This window comes from Girardinichthys multiradiatus, chromosome Y (assembly GCF_021462225.1).
Source record: "Girardinichthys multiradiatus isolate DD_20200921_A chromosome Y, DD_fGirMul_XY1, whole genome shotgun sequence".
NCBI classification, from domain to species: domain Eukaryota; kingdom Metazoa; phylum Chordata; class Actinopteri; order Cyprinodontiformes; family Goodeidae; genus Girardinichthys; species Girardinichthys multiradiatus.
The window spans coordinates 37480509-37488164 of NC_061818.1; positions in this window are offsets into that span (position 1 = coordinate 37480509).

Below are 7656 nucleotides of genomic sequence, written 5' to 3' on the forward strand. Positions count from 1 at the left end.
CCAATTTAGCAGGCATGTTTGCATATCTAACCATATTAGTACTACTGTGTATTGACTTCTACTCATTTTACTAAATCCATGTGTGCCCAACCATGGAATGTCAGCCATGCTTTATATCATTCTCAATAATTCAATGAAATATCTATACTGGCGTTACAGAAATCAGAACTACTGAGCAGGTTTTATGTGTTTCCACTGATATTTTAATAATTTATTTTTGCAGATGAACTCCAAGGTTGAATGGCCTCCTTGCCTTCATTGATTCTCTATCAGATTCCCGTCCAGACCCTGGATGGGCCATTACAAAATGTTATTAATACTTCCAGAAATGTGCTGGTTAAATTAAAAGATTACTTGCTAAACTGTGTGTATGCTAATAGATGTTTGCATGTATACACACAAACATAATCATTCACAAAAATGACCTCTTTTATTTAAACACAACAGCTGTTCCTCCCACCGGTTTTCTTTAGGATTTATTTCTGTGGACAGGGGTGGGAATGAAAGGCTAGTTTTGTGTCTTTTGAGGAAAGAATAGCTGTAACATGGCTGCCAGAGAGGTGTTTCCCTCCTGCTGAATCATTTGACAAGCAAATAATATGTTCATATGTGCGCAGCTCCTTGTTTGCATCCTGGAAGCCACGCAGCTGACTGTTGTTTTGGATGTTCTCAGGCTTCAGTGGTGTTGTGTAAAATAAAGGAGCTGCCTTTAACAAACTGCGCTCCGTGCGGGTGTCGCTGTTTATCTTAAGGTGGGGCGTTTCTCTGCAGGTGCGCAGCCCCGATCAGTTCAGGTACAAAGGATGGAGCGTCCTGCCGTTACTAAAGCCTCCTTCAGCTCTGATGTCCCCACGATGGATCTCATCAAGCGCGTCGGAACCTGCCTACCATTTTTTTTCCTCGCCGTCACTTTTGACATCCTGGGCCTGGTTCTGCTTTTCGTCGGGATCTTCGGCGACCTGCGCGTCAACGGCCTCTTCTATGGCGACTTCTTGATCTACTCGGGCTCCCTGATCATCTTCGCCAGCCTGGCCTGTTGGCTCATGTGGTACGTGGGCAACATCCAGGTGTCGGAGTTTGGCGGGGAGAAGAGGAACAGCATCGTGCAACTTGCCAGGAAAATATCGGAGAGGTTGAGTCAGAAGGTGAAGGGGGAGGACTGCATGAAATGCGTCGTGGAGGATGAGGACTGCAGCCGGGGGGGGACACCTCCACTGAAATCAGGCAAGGTGACTTGGGGCAAATCCACTACTGCGTACTTCAATGACGGCTATGACAACTCTATGGACTCTCCTTCTGCAGAGCAGCCAGTGAACTGATCGATCCTCTGATTCAGACAAAAACACCCGGATCCGTTTTAATTTAGCTGCTTTAATAGGATCCACCCTCGGCTTCAGATATATGAGGGAAGAGCGGTTGAACTCTACGATGACTTGGAGGTTTATAAGTTAGACCTCCAGGAACATGACTGAAGACAGTTATTTCATGAATGCATTCATGCAGCTTAAAGTTGTCGAAGGCTTTAATAATACCTCATATTTCAAAATAAGGGAGATGTACAGTTTTTGGTTAATAATTTCAAATGATGCTTTAACCAGATTTCTTTTGGGTCACCACTGAACTAATTCTGGCTTTATTAGAATAAATAATATATATTTTGTCGTTTTTTCTCATTATGTCAACACTTATGATAGTGAAACTGACACTGGTCCAAGCTTTTCTGATCTAACAAGGTATATTTTGTTTGACCTCAGCATAACATATATAATGACAGATGTGGATTAAGTTAAATTTACCGTGAGAAGAAGATTAGGGTGATGGCTTGGAGGCCTCCCAACCTCAGAGACCTGGACCTTGTAGCCAAGGATAAATCATCTAAATAACAGTGGAAACGTGGAAAAAGATGAACAGCAATTGTAGGAAGACTTTGAATCCTGCAAACCCAAAAAACATGTTTCAACTGATAAATGAGAAGAAAATTAAATTAAACTTTCAACATTCCATTTTTATTCAAATGTAAATAAGAACAGATAAATTATTTTTTTGTGAAACGATATATGCCTTTTATATTGTTTAATAATCTTTCATTTCAGAAATAAACTTATTGGTTGAAAAAATGTGATCTGAATCTGTTGCTGGTGTAAATAATTTATTTTCTAACAGAATATTTTTGGCTTATTTAACTGTTTCTAGATTTGTTAGCCCCGTATATTTCAGTTCATTTGTTGAGTATAAAGCTGTATGATGGGTCTGTTTATTTCTTTCTTATACACCTTACATGTACAGATTATGTAATTCCAGACACACCCACGGTTTAACTCACAAAAGACAGAATAATCTGGTTTAATTCAAATAATCAAGCTGAAGAGATGGCTTAGACTCTGTAATGATTTGTTCTCGAATTAATGGGATGAAATTTAATTTACAAAACATAAAGTCTTCCTTTTTTTTTTTTTACTTTCATTTTAAGTGTCTGTGCTCCATGACACAGAAAAGGCAAGTTATGTTTCCTGCTTGGTCTCAGTCGCAGCTACTGGTCAGACTGGTTTGACTTCTTGGTGTGCTTTTGTTTGTTGTGGCCTACACTGAGGCCTGCTGACCATATGGGAATGTTCTCTGAAACTAAAACTAAGAGTCAAGGTGTGTCCGTATTTTAGAAATCCTGTAAAACAGTGGTTTCGATGTTTGACCTCCGACTGAAGGAAATGCCACCTTTTTCTTTAAAATCAGAGCCAAGATGTTGTTACAGTAAATAAATTGTCGTTCGTCTCTGACGTCTCACTTCTTGTAAGAGAAATCAGAGTAAGGAGGGACAGATAGCAGTGGTTGGACTGGTCAAACAAGGTGTCTGCGGATAACTTTTCATTGCATCCATTTCCTCTTTGTGACATTCACCTAACAAACATTATCATGATGGTGGTGAAGACCTGATAGTGACTTGTTAAAAAATTCTCAAACTCAGTAAAATAAATTTTCAAAGACTTAAATATGTTCCTTTTGTTTTTTTATATGCCATGAGGTTCTGATTAATTGTACCATCTGATCTGTGTGGCACAGAATGAGCTAGAATACATAACTCTGTTCCCCCTCTCACAGACAATAGGTTGCTGGTTCACAACAATGAGTTTAATAGATGCAAAACAAGTCAGTCAGGCAGGAATGAAACCGGACTTTCAGCTGAGAAGTACAACCCATAGATGTTGCAGGCTACCGGTCCTACGACTGAGTCTTCAGCTATGAGAGAAATGTAAGGCGTGCTTTCAATGAATAACAATGTTCCCTAAGACCAGAAAAGCGCTTTTCTTGAGAGACCGGCTCTCACTCTTGTCACACCATCAGCCGACGTCCACCTGTCAGAGTCACCTGGCCCATCCATGGAGCAGGGCAAGTGCACCACCTTCTTCATAGGTCTGGCTATATGTTTGGACATCGTGGGCCTCCTCCTGCTCCTTATTGGGATCTTTGCTCCACTACCTTACTGGGACTTTTTTGTTTTCTCCGGGCCTCTGCTCATCTTCCTCAGCCTGGTCCTGTGGATATTCTGGTACCTTGGGAATCTCACTGTGTCGGAGGAAGAGCTCAACCTCATTAAACCGGACATATTGTGACCACCCCGGTTTGCCCCAGTTTGGATGAAGGCAGACTGTGTTAAATCGGGTCTGAGGCACCAGGTTCCTGCAAACCTGTCACCTCATGATGAGGAGAGGAATGAAGCGCCCCGGAAATGATGACTTTGTCAGCTATCGCCTTTCTAGAGTCTCATTAAAGGATGTGGGATAAATCCTTGAAGGACCAGGAACACAGCTAATGAAACTCTTCAGAATAAAAACATGTTGCCTTCAAATTGGACCGCTGTGATTCTCGGACATTGGTGGAGTGGGAAAATGACTTTCTCTGCACTTTTATTTGTAGGAAGCTTTAAAGAACTGAACCTGGTTGTAGAGTTCTGTCTTTTGATCCAAATGTTGTGAATTTGTATTTAAATTTCAGCATTTCTTTGCACATGTATGTATGAAGGACAATCTCCTGAAATAAGTAATTAAAAATGGTTTTAAAATGACTTCTTTGTGTAATTTATGATGCTGTTTCTCAAAATAAACCAGCCAAACTGGATCTGTTGGTTCTTTTGTTGAGCTTAAGGTTAACTCACCAAAAGGCATTTGGATCTATTGAGGTACAGTTCTAGTTGCCAGTTTACATCGACTGATATTATAGGCATAGACGTCTTACTCTATTTGGGCTTTTTACTGATTTGTTCTTTCTCATTGGTGACATTATTAAGCAACAAACAGCTGCAAAGGTTTTGTAATTTAAAGCAGGAAACAGGAGCAGAAGTTTGAATTTATGGTGGATTTTTTTTATTCTATACAAGGTCAAAATTAGACAAACAGGCTCAAATATATACATACACTCCCATGACTATTTGGTTAAATGTCCATTACCAAGTTGCACCATTTTAAGCTGTCGGCACGGATCTAACATGGTTCTGGGAGGTTATTTGACCTCCCGTTTAGGCAGAATTGGTCAATAAAATTTCAACTGTCTGATATCTGGTTTGGCATGCAGGCTTTCAACAGGGTTTAGATCAGGTGTTTTGGGAAAGCCATTTCAGAAGCTTGGTGCTGGCCTGCTTTATCCATCCCAAACCCAGTTTGGATTTGTGTTTGGGATCAATGTCTTGCTGAAACAACCAATTGTGTCCACATTTTAACCACATACCTGCTGATTTTCTTTGTGAAGTGAAAGAGTTTTGAGTTGGTCCCTCCTCATTATTTCATTTATATCACTAGCACTGAGGTAGCCCATAGCATGCTGCTGCTAATGCCATGCTGAACAGTTAGTCCAGCATTCCTAGGCTTAAAGGCCTCATCTTGACAGCTCCGAACACTTTTCTTGTCCATGTGAGTAGCTGCAATTTACAGTCCTGCTTGAGGATGCTGATTTTGAAGTAAGATCTTCTTTCTTGGTCAGCGCCCATTTAGTCCATGGGGATGTAAAACTGGCTTCCGGGTCATGGTGGGCTAAAGCCTTGGCAGTTCCTGTGTTGTTCTTGAGCATCCTAACCAAATTCTTTCATCTGAGAGAATACGCTTTGGGTCAGAAGGTTGAAAGCTGGACACAGATAGCTGTTGAAACAATTTGTTGATCCCAGACATACATTTAAGCTGGCATTTTAATGGATAAATCAAACTAGCATTTCACTTCTAGGATGGCCTTACAAAGGTCACGACTTCAGTCATGTTGAAATTTTATTTGCTATGCATAAAATCTGGATCAATCAACTTATTTAAATCAATTCTACAAGAAAAAATAAATAAATAAATTCTACTAATTCTGCCATGAAGAGAGGTCCAAATATCCAGCCAGTGTTATGCCAAACCCTCAAACATTCTGCACCCGGATACTGTTTTTAAAAATCCCTGCAGTTGTATGTTGTATAATTCTGCCACCCTGGAAAAAGAACAGGTGAAATGCATCATCGAAAGCCCTTAAATTAATATGATGTTTAATGATGAGTGCATCTAAACTTCTAACCGCGATGGTTTGTAGAGAAGCTGAGAACAATTACAAGCCAGCATCTAGCTGCAATGTTTGGCCAATTAAGCACCCCTAACAGAGCTTCAGTTTGAGCACCATGAAAGTCAACAAGGAGACTGAAACTAATACTCCTCCTCCATGCCCAAATCTCCCCAGCCTTAATCAGCACTCAAGGCACCATTAGCTCCATCAGAGATGGGGTAAGTGTTATTAATGCATCCATTTGGTTGCTGCTCCTGAGAGAGGAAATGTAGAAGAGGAATAATGGACCTCTCTATGCAAAGAGCTCCAACCCCTGCTGTTCAGCCCAGCAACTCCCACAGGACGTCTCTCCCTCTCAGCTTGCATTGATTCTAGATGTCGTTACAAATATTAATCACAACTGTACACGTTTGTGCCCAATAGCTGCTCTCGTGAGAGATTCAGATCACGAGAGGCTTCTCTGCGAACAATAAGGCTCAGATTTCCACGCTGCCCTCTTAGCAAAGCATGATCAAGCATATACTTGGTGAATCCCAATTGTGTGGTTGGAAAGAGGTTTGACAAGTGGGATGAGAGCAATTAGTGGTGGTTACTTCCTGGACTGGGAGGGAAATGGGATTGGCTGTCACCACAAGGCAGAATGAAAAACATGAACAAGAAGAAAAAATTGGGATATTTTTGGGGGGTATTTAGTTTTTGGAGCAAAGGAGCTTCTTTTAATGATCTTTGTTACTTTGGATTTTATTTAAACAACACAACTTGTTTAAATCACACAGCTGGTAGCAATAAGGATATTTACTAGCTCAGAAAACCTGCATGCTGCTAAATATAATAAGATCATAGATGTATATTTTAACTGTAGACCCATAAACCGGTATTTATGTTATAACTTCTCTCATTAAGCCTAAAAGCTTAAACACATGATGACCTTATGATAGCTTAAAGCACAGAGGTTGTGGAAAGATAAATGTCTCCCTCTAGTGGTTGCTGTTTTAGGCACAGAATCAACATTTTATTTCCTCAAGTTCAAAAGTTAAAAAAGGAAGAGAAATGGATGGATGGATGGATGGATGGAACCCAATCTCTTCACTAATTCAGTCGGTCTGTATTAAGAATCCTCTTTTTTCCACACATTTCTGTAAAATCAGGTTAAAATATTTATTTTAAAGTGAACTGATTGTTTTTAAGATATTAACAGATTAGGAAGAAATGAAATAATGTAAAGTATGACCTTAAAATCAATGAAGATGTAAATTAACCTTCAGCTCTGCTCTGTGCAGGATGACATGAAATGTGTTTATGGGTTTATCGGCCGGTTAAAGTATGCAGTCAAGAAATCCAACATTAGTAACTTTTCCATCAGCTGATAGCACTGTTGCATTGTGGTAGGATTGCTCTGGGTCCAAATCTGTGCTGGCTTCTTTCTTTCTGGAATGTGCGTGTTCTCTTTGGGTTCCTCAGCTTCCTCCTACAGTATAAAAACATGCGTGTTAGGGTAACTGGCCACTCTGAACTGCTCTTAGAGGGGTATGTGTGCGTTCATGATTGTTTTTGTCCTGTGTGTGTCTCATAGGTGTCATCAGCTGCGATAACCACGTTTCCCAGGATGTGCTATGTCACGTTTTCCACATCAAATGTTCCAGAACAAACGATCAGATTGATGCATCATCCTTTGGTGAATCATCTACTGTATGCTAAGTTTTACCCAGCATGTCTGGGTAATGGGTTTTAAAACGTTTCTGTCGCCGTTCCTGTACAAATGAACAAACTGTGGAAACTTATTGTGATGGACCAAATCAGTAGAAAAATGGGACAGATAGAATACATAGCATAAAGAAAATAATACATAAAATATAAAAGAATAAGCAAAGACTGCCCCTGTATGTTTTTATGTCTAGCAACCCCTCTGGTGCCTCAGGGTTGCCCTGTGATGGACTGACAACCTGTCCAAGGTGCACCCCTGCTCATGTGTGTTCTCTAGAGATACAGTGCCTTACAAAAGTATTCACACCCGTTCAATTCCTCATATTTTGTCGCATTAGGACCACAACCCCAATGCAAACCAACAAAAATGCGCTGCTGCCTTCTCATTAAAAACTATACAAAATTAAATGTTTCCAGCTTTGTACATTTATT